This window comes from Astyanax mexicanus, chromosome 22 (genome assembly GCF_023375975.1).
Source record: "Astyanax mexicanus isolate ESR-SI-001 chromosome 22, AstMex3_surface, whole genome shotgun sequence".
Lineage (NCBI taxonomy): Eukaryota > Metazoa > Chordata > Actinopteri > Characiformes > Acestrorhamphidae > Astyanax > Astyanax mexicanus.
This window is the reverse complement of record NC_064429.1, coordinates 5,872,523-5,889,755: the sequence shown is the minus strand read 5'-3', so window position 1 is coordinate 5,889,755 and position 17,233 is coordinate 5,872,523. Positions and strand designations below refer to the sequence as shown.

At 41.4% G+C, this 17,233-nt stretch overlaps 1 protein-coding gene across 1 annotated transcript in view; it reads right to left on the bottom strand.

Moving 5' to 3' along the window:
• Positions 1–17,233, bottom strand: part of zmat4a (zinc finger, matrin-type 4a) — a 217,994-nt gene that overhangs the window by 40,278 nt on the left and 160,483 nt on the right. The window lies entirely within an intron of this gene.

Here is a 17,233-nt window from a genome sequence, read left to right as displayed (position 1 = left end):
TATATATATCGCTGCTGACCACATTCATCACCTGGAAGTCTTGCTGGATGTTTGAATCCTGCCTCTCTGCCTGCCCTCATCCCTGCCTGCCTCGTCCCCAGGTTTCCGAGTAATGCAGAGGCGCCCGGGCATCCATCAGAGCGCCGCGCCGCCGCACCAACCGCCAGCATGAGCAATAAAGTGGCGAGCGCCCATCTCGTCTGTACCTGTCCTCGGCTGCCACCCGTCGTATTTATTTCCCAGTGACAGAGCGGCCGCACTTTACTATCTATATTACTTACTCCTCAGACAAGGGCATTAGATCTTCGTTTCTCTGTTCCTCCATGCACGATGGAACGATTCTCTCGCTTCTGGGCTGAGATGATCAATTCTGACATTTTTCTGTCAGCATGAGCTTCATTTGTATACATTTAAATGATTATCCTCTATGGCTATTGTGTGGAGCGGTGCATTATACATCTACATTTTTCTACATCTTAAATATGGCAGGAATCAAAGTTAAGAGCCAAATTGGAGAGCTGCCTTCCTTCGATCTGCCTTTCATTTACATCCTGTGCAATTCTGAAGGGCATCGATCATCTTAAATCACAACTTTGAAAAAGAAAAGAAAACCATACTAACTTAGTTATCCAGTGGCAGATCAAAAACAGATTGCATAGTTTCTGCAGAAACTGCGAGTTTGTAGGGCTGCAGGGCTGATTTGTAGCTGGTTGCTATGGTGTTGCTATGGCGTCCATGGTGGTTGCTAAGTGGTTGCTAGGTGGTTGTGCAACGTGCAAACACATGTCGCTATTGCGGCATGCGGCTATTGACGCTAGTGTACTCTGGATGTGTGGGCTGTCCAAACTTTTGAGCAGTAGCTGGTTTATCCAACAGCTGCTCCATACACACAATGTGGTTACTAATAAAAAAAAATACAAAAGATTTGTCGTAGAAGTTTGTGGAATTTTTTGCAATACTTTGAGTTTGTTGTAAATCTCACACCTTAGCCCATGTCTGTCTTGTGTTTTTCCCTCAATTGGTCCCTTGTGCTCCTGTCATGTGTTCCCAGCCATGTGCTACTGTTAAGTTTTGGTCCCTGTCTACACCCTAGTCCCGCCCTAGCCATTAGTGTTGTTACCTTGTGTCCTGTTTGTAACCCCGCCCCCTCATTACCGGTCCTCACCCTCCTTGTGTATAAATAGCCCTTTGTATGAGTATGAGTTTTCTTGTCGAGTCTTTTGTATTCTTGTTTCCTGTATATGCGGTTACCAGTTTTGGATTTTGTGGTCTTTTGTATCTCTGTTTTTTCAGTCCAGGTATGTTTCGTTAAGTGTTGTTTTCTTAGTCGTTACCCGTGTTTGTTTTCTGTTTCGCTTTCTTTCATCTTGTTTACTTAATAAATTTGTAAATTATCTGCACTTGTGTCCACCCTCCTCATTCGTGACAGTATGGTGACAAAATGTGGAAAAGTCCAAGAGGTATGAATACTTTTGCAAGCCACTGTAGCTTGTACATGCAAATCAATTGGCTGCCAGTGTGCATGACTGGAAGTGTGTCATGTTACAGTGATGTTAGAACAAGTCTAAAACCTAACTGCCCATTGATTGGTTCAATGGTTCAGTGTGAGCCTGTGAAGCACAGAGTATTGGTTAATCAATAAAACTAATCAGACATATACATATAATATATTAGGAGATAGGACCTATAATGTGTTTGAGAGTATTGTTTGTAAAGTTGTGAAGTATTATACAACAGTAAGTTCCAACCTCACAATCTGATTGGTTGAGAAGTGTTCTAGCCGTGCCGATATTTGTGATAACATCACGGCCTTCTTACACTAAACTTGTATCACTCCGCCGACGTGTTGCAGAGTAACGGCGTATTTATATACACAGTACAGTTTTGAATCACCGGCACCAGCAGCAGCGTTAGCTTAGCACAGGCTAGCGCTCAGCCGCGGCGCGCTCGCCCGCAGCGCTGACTCGTCTTTTGTGGAAAAAAGGGAAGGAAAATCGCTCGGCTAATGCCGTCTGACAGCCAGAACGCTAACTTAACCTGCCAGGCTACGCTAAGCTAAGCTAATGCTGATCTAAAGCAGGCTACGCTAACCTACACTAACCACAGTCCAGCCGGCTAGCTAAAACTAATAACACGCAGCAAAACAAGCAGAAATGCTCAAAAAACACACAGCTTTCACCTGAAGACGACTCCACGGAGCAGGAGAGGAGAGTATTAGCGTTATTTCACCCTCCTAACGTTACCATCTTCACTTATTCACAATTTTAATTTCAAGCTAACTTTCGTGGTGTTAGTCTGTATGAACCATACACTGTTTTGTAGTTAAGTTTCAGTTCTGTTACAGTTGTTGTGGAACTACTTTTTGGCGGAAGGCACAGTCCATATTAAAGCATATTCTAACTGAATTTCTTAAAGTTCTTTGATTTACTTTCTTTACTCATTTTGTAAAAAAAAAAAAGTTGTATAAAAGCAATAGAACACTCGAGGTCGTGTGTTATCACGAATAACATCACGGCTTTGATGATCTACGGCCAAATCACAGACGTGATGTTATTCGTGATAACACTCTCCCTCTCGTGTTCTATTGCTTAAAAATACAGTTGGTATACAGTGAATCTGAGTGATGTTCTAATCCATATTATGAGAAGCAAGAAATACACAACTAAAAGTAAAGAAGAAAAAAAAAACTTTAAGAAAAATGAAGGTCTATCAGACGAAACAGTTCAAGAACTTATGTTGAAAGTATCCTCAAGTGCAGTCATCACAAAGACCATCAAAAATGTTATAATGATGAAACTGGCTCTCATCAGGACTACCTCCAGGAAAGAAAAAGCAAGAGCCACCTAAATGCTTCACAGAGTATAGCTCACTTTAGTTTCTGAATCAGTTTCTCTGATTTTGCTATTTATAGTTATACATTTGAGTAAAATGAACATTGTTGTTTTATTCTATAAAGTCCAGACAACATTTCTCCCAAATTCCTAATAAAAATATTGTCATTTAGAGCATTTATTTGCAGAAAGTGAGAAATGACTGAAATAACAAAAAAAAAGATGCAGAGCTTTCAGACCTCAAATAATGCAAAGAAAACAAGTTCATATTCATAAAGTTTTAAGAGTTCAGAAATCAATATTTGGTGGAATAACCCTGGTTTTTAATCACAGTTTTTAATCATGCATCTTGGCATCATGTTCTCCTCCACCAGTCTTACACACTGCTTTTGGATAACTTTATGCTGCTTTACTCCTGGTGCAAAAATTCATAATCCTCTTGATTATATTCCAAGTACTACATGATTCTTTATATGTTCTTTCACAGTATGGATCACTTCAGAATTCATTTACAATGTTGGAGGAAATTAAACATTTAAAAACATGGAATGAGAAGGAGAAGGTGTGTCCAAACGTTTGATTGGTACTGTAGGATTACCAAGGATACCAGGATCATATTTCCATTTTTTTTTATTTTTTCATTTAAAGAAGCTAGACTAGCAGTTTGGGTATATAAGCTATTAGCTTTGTTTTCACTGTGGAGGGTGTTGAGTGTCAAACTGCAATATTCGCTCTCCAGCCCCCCAGCATGGCGGAAAACGATCACAGGACGTGCCAAATTACATTTCCCGCCATGTCCCTCCAATTAACAGTGCCGAGAGACGCAATTTGTTGGCGGGGTTGACTGACAGGCAGGGAGATGGCACTAAATGAAAACGCCGGGGAAGAAGAAGTAACAAAAAAAGAGGTGTAATTGCTGATGCAATCATATCGGCCCGGCCTGCAGCCCAGACTTCCCGAGCTGGTGGATAAACAACGGGACGAGGAGTTCGGACAGACTGGGAGCTACCAGAGACTTTCTGCTCCACTGCCTTCAGGAGATCCATAATTACAGCCTGGCCGGTCCGAGATGTTTTAATCAGGGTCAAACTGAGAGCCAGATCAGCTGGAGGCCGAGAGGGAGGCTGATCGTGAACGGAGGTGATTGAGTTAGTTGAGGCGTAACATGATTTATCATGCTAATACACTGTATCTGTCTCGGATTGCACAGGGACACATGTATGCATAGCAATTGATTGAAAGGTTTATAATACGTATTTGTTTGGATTGTACTTGTTATTCAAGGTACGGCTTATGGTAGAGCTTATGCATGTGTTACGGCATCTCTATGCAGGTATTTTAATTAATGAGCATGCTATTCTTCTACAGTTTACTATAGGGATAACTTTAATTCCCAATATTTATTATACATAAGGTGCATCAGATTTTACAGCACATTAAGCGACACTAGTAAGGATGCCTACATTAAAGTGAGCAAGGGTGTCGCCATGTTTCCCTTCTAATAGGGAAGCTAAGCCTAAGTACACGAAACTGTAATAAAAAAAAATAATCTAGACAGATTTCCATCCTAAAGAAAAATTAAGTTTATTTGGGTGAGTAAAGTGCTTTTGTTTATTTACAGTGGGCTTAGATTTGTAATATTTTGTCGAATTTGCGTGAGTTTTCAGTAAAGTTTCTCCAGCATTAAGGCTGGGTGCAGCAGCATTAGCATTAGCCGCTAACAGCATGACTTGTGGGACAAAAATACAACTCGATAGCGCTAGACTGAAGAAGCCTGAGAATTCCAGTAACCAGTTCCAGGGCGCTAGCTAGCTAGCTAGCAGTTTATCCCATGTAGCTTGTTTTAATACGATATACATGCAGACTACAGTCCAATATACTCACCTCTGAATGGCCAAAGAGCAAAAGAGCCAAAGAGCACTTAGTGGCCAAAGAGCACTGTGCACTGTATTAGCACTGTGGCTAACAGCAGCTAATGCTAATTCTGCTGCACCCAGCCTTAGTGCTGGAGAAACTTTACCAAAAACTCACATGTATAATGCTGTACTTCAGCAGAGTGGCTTTACTGCTCAATAATACCTGACTGGTAGAATTCATAAGGAGTAACGGATTACAAGGCGCACTGTCAATTTTTGGGGGGAAAATTAAATGATTTCAAGTCCGCCTTTTTGTCCCAAAAATATAGTAAACTGCATATCAAGTGTAACACCAAATGACTACAGTGTGCAATCTCCAATCCAGGAAAACGGCAAGTTTAAGTTCATCTTTGATAATCAGGTTTAGATCAGGGGATTGCGGAGGACAAACACTTTTTTTTATTGTTTTCGGGTTATATTTTAGCTATCTATAGCTCACTGTTCATTTGCACATCATGCAGCGTGATTTAGGGCATGTCAGCGTGTCTTTAGTATCTTGAGGATGCAAACAATACGCCTTGTGCGGCTCGAAACAGGTAAAAAGCATGATTTGAGCGTAATGTGAGAAAAAAAAAATCAGCGGGTCAGTTGTCATTCCCTTTAAGAGTCAGGTGAGCTCCGACTTTGGCGCGTTCATATCTTAACAGCGTGGTTTATTGTTGATGTAAAAGCTAAATTTGCGCTGTAGCACTTTTATTTGTGCGTGTAAGAATGACATGCTAAGCACACACAACGCACACTTTGCGACTCCTGCATGGCTAAGATAGGATTGGATGACTGTTGTCAGGGTTTTAATCAGTCAGTGGCGCATCTTTTTTTTTTTGCCGGTAAGATAAAAACATGCCAGAAATTTACCTAAACACACCTCACTTCCAGACCACCACACCAGACCATCAGTTTTTTGGTACCATTATAAAGGGTTTATAAATGGTTTATAATTAGTTTCTTAATGGTTACTAATTAGGTTGTAAATGCCTAAAAAAAATAATAATTAGTTATAACACATACATAGAAAGGGCAACAGTGACCTGTTGTTTGCCAAATAGTGAACCCACAGCTATCTATATTGTTGCCCTTTCTACGTATGTGTAATATTGTGTAATATGTATAACTGATTATTAATGATTTTTAAGGCATTTACAACCTAATTAGTAACCATTAATAGACTAATTGTAAACCATTTATAAACCCTTTATAAAGATAGTCTTATTTTAAAGTGGTACAGTTTTTTTTATTCATACTCTGATGCTTTTTTAACAGCACAGGTGCGAGGTGTGAAAACAGACTGTTGACAGTAGGGTTGCAGCGGTAACCGGTTTCACGGTATACCATGGTATTAAAATGCACGGTTATCATACCGTGTGTGTTTGCTTATTACCGGTAAAAGGCAAGCCAGCGGAGAAACTCACCCGCGCATGCGCAACTCTGCTCCGCTTCAGCTGCTCAGCACACAGCGGTGAGAACAGCAGAAAGTGCATCAGACTAGAGCTTAGATTCTCTGCCCGAACCAGACCTGACCCGAGGCCCGACCCGAGATCGGGTCCGTTCGGGCCGAGATTTCCCACCACATTCCTCGGGCCGGGTCGGGTTGGGCTCTAGAAAATAGTCTGAGATGTAGGCATCTGTTTTTTAATTATATATTTTATTTTTAAATAAAGCTCTGGTGTGATAATCACTATGTTAATGCTAAGTAACCAATTATTATTGTTAATGAAAACGAACCAAATAACGAAAACTGAAACTTAACTAACTTAATTATAAGCGCTGTTTTCACTCCCGCAGTTCTACAGCGGGGGGTGTTGTGCCGATTCTGTCCGCGAAGCGGGAGTCGGATTGAGCAGGGAGTCGGATTCGGCATAACAGCGGCAGCACGGCTGCACCTCGCGGCCCGCGGTGTTAGTTGTAAGCGCTCGCGATACGACAGAATACGACAGAAAACACTGAGAAACTGCAGAATTATGTATTGGACTAAAATGAGCACGAGGAGATAAAAGAGAACCTTTACCTGTGAGTAGCTCATATCAGAACACGCAAATCTCTCTCTCTCTCTCTCTCTCTCTCTCTCTCTCTCGCACGTGAACTTCTCCGCACTGTGTTTAGCTGTTCTTAAAAATAATTTTTATTAAATAATATTTCTATGCTTCTATGTTAGTGTTAATTTACATAATTCTGATCATATTTCGCTCATTCAAACAGCCTGAAAACAGACTTGTAATCTTGTAATCAACAAGCTTGTAATCAATGTGGCCGTAAAGTCACAGCTAAAGGAGGAAATACATCAAACCTGTTCTCCCATCTCCGAGAACACCACCCCGCTGTGCAGCGCAAAGTATGTGTTCAGTTTATAATTTTACCTAAATAACCTAAATAAAACTTCTTTGTAGTCGTGCACAACCCATGCGGTAAGCGCCCGCAAAAGCGCTGAGTTATCCGAAATTTGGACACGCAGGTACAGGCGTGAAGTGCGTGCTACGATGGATTCACGTGTCCGTGTAAAGGTCCTGGCCGGACTGGATGTGAAAGACGCCATTCATTTACATGCGTTCATTTTCTAATTCTGACGTGCCTGTTTTTCATATGTTAAAACCAGACTCGGTGTGAAAGCCTTAAAATAGAAATCTCTATTGTGAGGATCATGTCAGAAATAAATCCCCTCTTTCTGCAGTATCTGGTTATATACCAACTTTTTTTATATATACACTCTTAATGCCCTTAAGAGTAGTGGAAAAACATGGTTTCCTTCACCTGATGGTGTAGTTTCTACAATAAATAGTTAATTGAACAAAAAAATAATAATATATGTAACAAACTGTGATACCGTGATAACCGTGATACCGCGGTATTTTCCGAGACGGTTATCATACCGTGAAAATCTCATACCGTTGCAACCCTAGTTGACAGGGTGTAAGATAGCAACGAGCATCACAGAAACCCAAAGCATTTCATTGGATGGTCTCTGGTCTGTAGGCTCTCCACTGAGAGAAGATAACTATAGCTAACAAAGGATTTTACAGTGATCAGGGTCACCTTATACAGCCCTGCTGTCTGTCCTTCTGCCCTCATGTTTTATTCCACAGCAACCTTCTCAGAACTCATCCTGACCAGAATCAGAGCTAAAGGTTGTTCTTTGTTGGATTAGAGTAGCAGACTGTGCATAACAAGAACCGGTACAGATGCTGAGATTGGGAAGCTCGGTCCATTATCGGAGAGTGCTGCATCCCCGGAGAGCAGCCCGCTCTCCGCTGAGCTCACCTCTGCTTTATTAATGACTGCAGGTGGCACTCTGGAGAGATACAACATGTGTGCGGAATACAGAGGAAGCTACTGAGAATAGACCAGTGGAGATGAAGTGGTAAGAGCACTCAGAGAAAGAGAGAGAGAGAGAGAGAGAGAGAGAGAGAGAGATCTAGGATTGTATTTTTCAGACTATAAGGTGCACTTAAAATCCTTTAATTTTCCTAAAAATCGACAAAAATGAGTTTCTTTGATTTTTACCAAATTGAAAACCTCTGGAATATAATCAAGAGGAAGATGGATGATCACAATCCATCAAACCAAGCTGAGCGGTAAGCTTGAAAGGTATCCAAAAGCAGTGTGTAAGACTGGTGGAGGAGAACATGATGCCAAGATGCATGAAAACAACTGTGATTGAAAACCAGGGTTATTCTAACAAATATTGATTTCTGAAGTCTTAAAACTTTTTTTGTTATTTCAGCCATTTCTCATTTTCTGCTAATAAATGCTTTAAATTACAATATTTTTATTTGGAATTTGAGAGAAATGTTGTCTGTAGTTTATAGAATAAAACAAAAATGTTAATTTGACTCAAAAATATACCTATAAATAGCAGTAGCGCCAATCCGCTGAAGTACAGTGTTATAAGGGTGAGTTTTCAATGAAGTTTCTCCAGCACTAAGGCTTGGTGCAGCAGCATTAGCATTAGCCGCTAACTGTAACGCTACCTCTTTCACCTCTTTCAGAGGTGAGTATATTAGACTGTATTCTGCGGGTTTGCCATGTTAAAACAAGCCAAGTTGTCCTCAAAAAAACGAGTGCATTTACATCATCAGATTATAATCCGCTCACTGCAGTAATCTGATTATTCAAGTAGTCATCTAAACAGCATTGTGGTGGCATTACACTTTATTAAACTTGTGTATGATTCCAAAACCTAACAATTTGAAGCTAACATCCACTTTTTGTGGTGAATTTATCTTTATTTGCCTTAAAGTTGTTCATAAGCAGAAACTATTTGGTAATCAAAAGCTGTGAGGACTGAGTTTGTTATGAACAGTGGCGGATGCTGGTCTTTCAAGGAGGGGAAGCTCAATTTCGGCCTACATCTTAACATATGTCGTTTTATTTATACATAAATTCTTCTCTCCCTGAGAGTTTTTTTTTTTGTAAACAAAAGGCATTATTTTCAAGTTTTCACTACACAACAAAAAGGTACCCATTCTTTATATTGAACAACTACTTAAAAAGACGCTATGACATAAATAAACATAAAATGATCAGAAAAAAAAAAAAAAACATTACGCAAAATCTTTAAAGTTAGTAAAGGGAAAAAATGCAGGTAAATTTATTTCCTTTTGGACAGTTTTAATTTCCTTGAAAAATCCCTTTTTTCATTTAAATTATTTAAATTATTATTAATGAGGCTGAGCAGCACCCGCTGGATAGAAACTGCGATAGAAAAGAGTGATAGAAGTCAGAAAGAGTGATAGAAGTCAGTCTTCAAACACAAGCAGCTACAGAAAAGCACCAGAAATAGAAGCTGGATTTGTCGCTAGTCAAAGATCGCGGATTCGCTCAATGCGCTGTCAATCAAAAAGGGACTCCGCCTCAGACAGATCATCCAATCATCACTCAGAAGCTGAGCGTCCGGGCCGGCCGAGGCCAGCCCACTGCTCCATAGACCCCCAGAGACGCTGAGCGTCCGATGGGCGGGACAAAGCCCAGCATTTATCCAATGACTCGTCTCGTTTGGCCGCGCGCTTTGCTCCGCTATTGAAGTCTGTGGACTGTTTAAAGCAGAGCTGTGAAGCTGCAGGAATGAGTGAGAGGAAAGAAGCTGATTCTGAACTAAGTTCAGCACGCTGTAGCACATATTTAATCAGTGACATGAACACACAATAGTATATATTTATATTATCATTTTTTAATTTTTTTACATTTTAGGGGAAGCTGAGCTTCCCTTGCAGTCTTAGAGCAATCGCCACTGATTATGAAAATGTGTATCATGCCTGTAGGACATTCTGAACACGAGTTATAAAGCCTAGAATAGAGAATAGATTAGCCATAATGCTAACATCATGTTAAAAGAGCCAAAAGAGTTGATGCTGGTTAGTCTTGATGCTAATAGTTTTTTTTTCTGAGCTGGATTATTCACTAAAAGTTGATGAGAGATTGATGACACCATGTTGGGTAGATTGGGACTTGTGATTGGCTGTGATATTTGGATCGTATCATATCAAGGTTTTTCTGATAATGAGCTATATAGATTACAATATGTTTGCCATGATGCTTATAGTCAGACTTGACTGGGTTAAAGCAGGGATGCTAACACTCATAGCAGCTGACTTTGACAGGGTTCAAGCAGGCTTTATTTATTCATGATGCTAATAGTTTTTTTTTCTGAGCTGGATTATTCACTGAAAGTTGATGAGAGGTTGATGACACCATTTTGGGTAGATTGGGACTTTTGATTTGCTGTGATATATGGATCATATCATATCAAGGTTGTTCTGATAATGAGCTATATAGATTATAATAGGTTTGCCATGATGCTATTAGTTTTTTTTCTTTGAAATGTGCATCATCTTTATAGGATATTCTGATAATGAATTATTAAGCCTAGGATAGCAGGTTTTTCATAATGCAGAAACAGAAACAGCAGCTAACCTTAACAGGATTAAATGAATACATTTATTCATGACGCTAATAGTCTTTTTTTTCTGAGCTGGATTATTCACTGAAAGTTGATGAGAGGATGACGGCAGCTTGTTGAAGCCTAGAATAGCTGCTCACAGTGCGGATATCGTGTTAAATAAATGGATCCCAGTCTCATGGATCTACAAAATTGTCTGATATCTAATCCAGCTAACGCTGTTGATATTAGGGGTGTCACGATTTCAATATTTAATCGAAATCGATCAAAATTATGGCATGGTTGGAGCCTCGAAGTCAAAAAGAGGATCAATGATCCCTCCCTTTAAGCTAACCTTGAAAATATAAAAATAACAGTTGTTTTGTCTAGCCTCAAATATGTTAATAGTTTTGGTACCTTAAGGAGCATCTTTCTCTCAGATAAAGTTAATAATATATCTTTATTAAAGAAAAAAACGTGTCATTCTCAGGGACCAAGTCTTATTTTTCATGTTTAACTGTTATAGTAGGATAGAGTTCAGTTTGTTGAGGCTCAAACTGTTCTATTATTTTGTACATGACTGTTCCTGTATTTTATTATTATTTATTTTGTTATTTTGCACATTGCTGTTTTAATAGTGCACACTGTTAATGTGCCTAATGTGGTGTGCCTAATGTGGTGTATTACAGATCACTTGTATCACTTTGCATCACTTATATCAAGCCTACCTTTTGAAATAAGATACTGTAAATTTGATGAATCAAACCAATGACTGACCATAGACTAATCTAAAACTGGCATAGGCCTCTCTGCTGTAAAAAAAAAAATCAAATTGTGACCCTAAAATCGGAAAATAAAATCGAATCAATGATTTAGAGAATCGTGACATGCCTAGTTGATATTGGGATAAAGAAACTAGCCTCTGGGTGCCACTTACTGTTCCACATTCCATGCAGTACTGCAGGTTTAGCGAGTGATAGAGCAGCCAGAAAACACGTAAGCGTAGGACCCGTTTCTGAGCTCAAAAAAGCAAAACCACCGGATGGCTGAGGGCAGACCGTGCATGAGGGCCATGAATTCATTGTTCTGTAATCAGGACGGTTCTCCGGTGAGCTGCCGGGTGAAGCGGCGGTGTTCAGAGGTGGCCCTCCAGCAGCATGTGTGGAAACAGTGGATAATAGAACGGGGTCAGAGCGGTGCAGGAGAGCGGAGGATGAGGAGGGGGAAGAGGGGATGAAAGGAGGGGAGGAGAGATGAAAAGAAACACTGTCTGCCTCTCAGCTCAGTGCAGGAACGGGGGAACCGGAGTGTGATATATGGTACACTAGAGGTAATAACAGGTGTAGCCAGGTGATTCTGCTATATTGCTGGTGGTAAAAAGAGTAAAAATGGTGGCAGTTATATTAAACAACATTGAAGATCAGTATAACAGATAAATGGGTAGATAGATGGTAGGCAGGCAGATAGATGGGTAGATAGATATATGTGTGGACAGACAGACAGGCAGAGAGACAGATGGGTAGATAGAAGTGTATAAAGTTTCAGTCGATAGATGTGTACATAGATATATTGGAAAGGCACACAGGTAGATGTTAGATAGATGGGTAGAATATGGTAGGCAGACAGATGGGTAAATTGATGGGTAGAAGGTGGTAGGCAGACAGATAGATGGGTAAATTGATGGGTAGAAGGTGGTAGACAGACAGATAGATGGATAGATAGATGGTAGACAGACAGATAGATGGGAAATAGATGGTAGACAAACAGATAGATGGTTAGATAGATGGTAGGCAGACAGATAGATGGTAGATAGATGATTAGATAGATGGTAGACAGACAGATAGATGGTTAGATAGATGGTAGCCAGACAGTTAGATGGGTAGGTAGATGGTACGCAGATAGATAGATGAGAAATAGATGGTAGACAAACAAGTAGATGAGTAGAAGGTGGTAGACAGACAGATAAAAAGGTAGATACAGTAGATGGGTAAATAGATGATAGGCAGACAGATAAATGGGTTGATAGATGGTGGCCAGACAGATAGATGGGTAGATAGATGGTAGGCCGACAGGTAGATGGTAAATCGATGGGTAGAAGATGGTAGGCAGACAGTTAGATGGGTAAATCGATGGGTAGAAGATGGTAGGCAGCCAGATAGATGGGTAAATATATGGGTAGAAGGTGGTAGACAGACAGATAGATGGGTAGATAGATGGTAGACAGACAGCTAGATGTGTAGAAGGTGGTAGACACACAGATAAAAGGGTAGATACAGTAGATGGGTAAATAGATAATACGCAGACAGATAAATGGGTAGATAGGTGGTAGGCAGACAGATAGATGGTAGGCAGACAGATAGATGGTAGATAGATGGTAGCCAGACAGATAGATGGGTAAATAGATGGTAGGCAGACATAAATGGGTAGATAGATGGTAGGCAAACAGATAAATGGGTAGATAGATGGTAGCCAGACAGATAGATGGGTAGATAGAATGTAGGCAGACAGATTGATGGGTAGATAGATGGTAGGCAGACAGATAAATGGGTAGATAGATGGTAGGCAGACAGTTAGATGGGTAGAAGGTGGTAGACAGACAGATAAAATAGTACATACAGTAGATGGGTAGATAGATGATGGGCAGACAGATAAATGGGTAGATAGATAGTAGCCAGACAGATAGATTGGTAAATAGATGGTAGGCAGACAGAAAAATGGGTAAATAGATGGTAGGCAGACAGATAAATTGGTAGATAGATGGTAGGCAGAAAGGTAGATGGGTAAATAGATGGTAGGTAGACAGATAAATAGGTAGATAGATGGTAGCCAGACATAGATGGGTAAATAGATGTTAGGCAGACAAATAGAGGGGTAGATAGATGGTAGGCAAACAGATAGATGGGTAGAAGATGGTAGGCAGACAGATACATAGTAGATAGATGGTTAGATAGATGGTAGACAAACAGATAGATGGGTAGATAGATGGTAGACAGACATACAGATGAGAAATAGATGGTAGACAAACAGATAGATGGTAGATAGATGGTTAGATAGATGGTAGACACACAGATAGATGGGACATAGATGATAGACAAACAGAAAGATGGTTAGATAAATGGTAGACAAACAGATAGATGGGAAATAGATGGTAGGCAAAAAGATAGATGGTCAGATAGAAGGTAGGCAGACAGATAGATGCAGTGTCTGCAGTAAATTGGCAGTAGTGGGCCGATTGCACCTCACAACATCAGTTATACTTGTTTAAATGCAACCTGATTGGCTACAAAACGTGTTTGAAAGCCTGAAATCTGCTTAGTTAATCTAGGAATCGGATAAAAATAAAAAGGCAGGTCTGAATGACCCCGCTGTCTCTGATGTGATGGGGACAGGCTGTATTTTGAAGCTGTGGTAGGATCACGAGTACCTCACACTCGGACACACACACAAACACACCCGTACACGAACACAAACACAGGCCCAGGGCACTCTGAACAGAGTCTATGAATATTTTACCATGCGGCAATCTTCAAAGTCTGGCGGTTCTGCTGCTCTGCCTTTCTGTGGTGTCGTGCACGGCAACCGGCGCTCACTGAACACTGAGAAGGACACTGCACAGCCAACGAGGGGCCACGGCAGAAGATGCTGAGGGGGGGAAAAGAAGAAGAAGAAGGGCAGAGCTGTACCAGCCAGGCTCTTCAGCATTAGAGTGAGAGAAATGGCGAGAGGCAGTTGGGCAGGTGGAGACAGCGAGCGCTGGGTGGATGCTCATGGTGTGAAAGATGAGGCTGCCACCAGCAGCTGAACAGCCCAATGAATAAAGCGGCCTGGGCGCAGCTTTCCGCCGCTCCCCAAGCATCGAAACATATCACAGCTCTCTCTCTCTTTCTCTCTCTCGCTCTGTTCGCTGCTCTCTCGCCCTAACCACCCTTCCCCCGCTCTCAGCTTGCCCCTTTAGGATGATTTGCCACATCATTACTAATTGATAATTGCCGTGGCGAGGGCGCTCCTCATTAGAGCCAGGGCCCGGGCCGGCAGCGCCTGTGCTGACATTTATGGGCCGGGGGGGGGTAATGACCAAGTGACATTAGCAAACCGCCGGCCAAGGTGAACAAGAGGGAGGGAGCAGATCGTCTCGCCTACATCTCCTCCTTCTCCTCCTCCTCCTCTAGACCAAAGCCTGCCAGGAGAAGATTACAGCTAGTGGAGGGTTGAAACCCTGCGAGTCACGGTTATTGAACCGTTGAGTCTCGGCACAGGAATCAAAGCATCCTGGTGCCATCCTGACCATTACCTGTCTAATTGTTAACAGCTGCTACGCTTTAGTAGCACTTAGGTCTCTACAATTTTATCCAGTTTGGTAGAAAAAGAGTTAACCAAATCTACCTAAGACAGTTAACCCACTAGAGTCACTAGAGTAGACTGACATGCAGATAAAAGGGTATGTGGATACAGTAGGTACAGTAGAGACAGATGGGTCAATAGATAGCAGGGTAGATAGCTAGATGGGTAGATAAAAACAGAGGATGTTGTACAGCAGCAGTGAACAGAAGGCGTCACAGTTAATGCTAAATAAAACTAGTATTCTTTGGTTTCCACTGCAAATGAGCGCTTCCGGGTCTGGAACCTACTTTTGTTGGTGGAAACTCAGCAAACTGGTTCAAAATTAGGTTGGGAACCAGAGCAGAACTTTAAATGTTATTTTTTGACTAATTTTACAGAAGATAAATTGTGATGGAATCGTAATACATAACAAATGATTCACACAGCGCATTTAGGAACAGAGTAGAATCAAGAATTACTGAGAAATTAAAATTAAATAATTTCTTATGTCACATCCCCATGGAAAAAGAATCAAATCCGAATAGGACTAAAGCCTTGGTTTTATATCTATGCAGCTAGCTAAATAAAAGCGGAAGGAAAAGGTGTGTAAAAGTAGAGAATATTGAGCTAAGGACATGACTATACATTCAGGGAATACTCCTAAATTCTGGATCTGTTCGAGTTGCAGATGGCATGGGTTGGAAAACCAGCCAAAACATGGTTGCAATTGTCAAGTCTTGAGATGACAAGCACCTGCCTGAGCTCTTTAGGCAGAGATGCTTGAATTCCCCAATTTTCGGAACAACCGAAGCATCTACAGATTCTATTTCCGTTCTGATAGGGACACAATCTACTACACTGAGCCACTAATAGCGAATCTCTGCTGGAAATATGTTTTTCTGCCCTCTGCTGGGTTTTATGTCTGCCTGGGAATGCAGCCCAAAAAACATCCAGCTGTCTTATGGTAAAGCAGCTGCTGTTACACCAGTGCTTTCCACTGATTTCCGTCCAGTGACAGGAAGGCCTTCATTAAATCCTAAAACAGCCCCTGCTGATGTAGCCGTCCGCTCGTCTCTCGAGTCATGTCAGGCAGAGGAACAGGTGAACGTATTAGCGCTAAGTGCTCATGGTGCTGCCTGTTCTTTCCTAAAAGCTCTCTGGTTGTCTATTAACTTACTTTATATCAGTAGCGATCACCGGGCCCTTCTGTCCACTCGGTACAGGAACAGTAGCTTCCTTAAAAGCATTAAAAGTTTGTACAGGCATGGCTAAGACATTCCTTTGCCTACACTGGATAAAGAGTCCATTAGGCACGATTGAAGCTGCGGTAAATGGAAATATCTTAAAGAACAGTCCTGAGCTGAGCAAAGCTAGTCCTGTACCTGTACTTTCTTCTTCTATAATGTTTTGAGCCACTGACCACAGTGCTTTCCACTGATTTCCGTAACAGGAAGGCCTTCATTAAATCCTACGGAGGAGTATAAATGCGCCCCGCTGCGTAGCGCACTCTCTCTTGGAAGGATACGCTACGCCGTAGGTTCGAAACAGAAGTATAATTTGCTATTTTTCATTCAACAACACCATCCATAACTAGCAAAGGAACTCTGTACCTTACAGAATACTCAGCCAATGATTACAGGAACCAGAATTTACAGCCTCAAATTCAGCTGCCTCCAGGTTTCTGGCCGAGTATTCTGTAAGGAACACAGGAACCAGGGAATGCCGTCCGAGGCACGTGCTGAATGTAAAACAGTGGTTTATTTACAACCAGGACTATATACAAAGAAAACACAGTAGCAAAAACACAAGACATACCAGGAGAGAAGTAGACCAGGCAGGGGTTCGGTAACAGAGAAGGGAATATATAAATACAGGGGCTAGGCAGAGAGAGAGAGAGGTCTAACAAGGCAGGAGGTCGGTAACAGAGACGGTAGTCGGTAACAGAGGGCTAGGCTAAAAAGAGTGGTCTAGGAAGAGGAAACAGGTCAGGAATCAGAAAAACAGGAAAGCAAAGGAAACACGTTGTTTAAGAGCTGGAGAACCAGGTAATACTCGGCAGAGAGTGAAGGGAAGAGAATGCCTTAAATACTGGGGGGACTCTGGGAGTTTTCAAGTAATCAACCTATCAGAACTCGGCAGAGGAAAAGCATGACTGAGTCACATGTTCAGCAGAGTAGTCCATTGTAGTCCATTGTAGGAGCATGCTGGGAGTTAGAGTCTTTAGGGCTAACGGGGACTAGAGCAGGCCGACTGACAGCATCAGACGTGACAGTTTGAACAAAAGAACTTACTTTCCA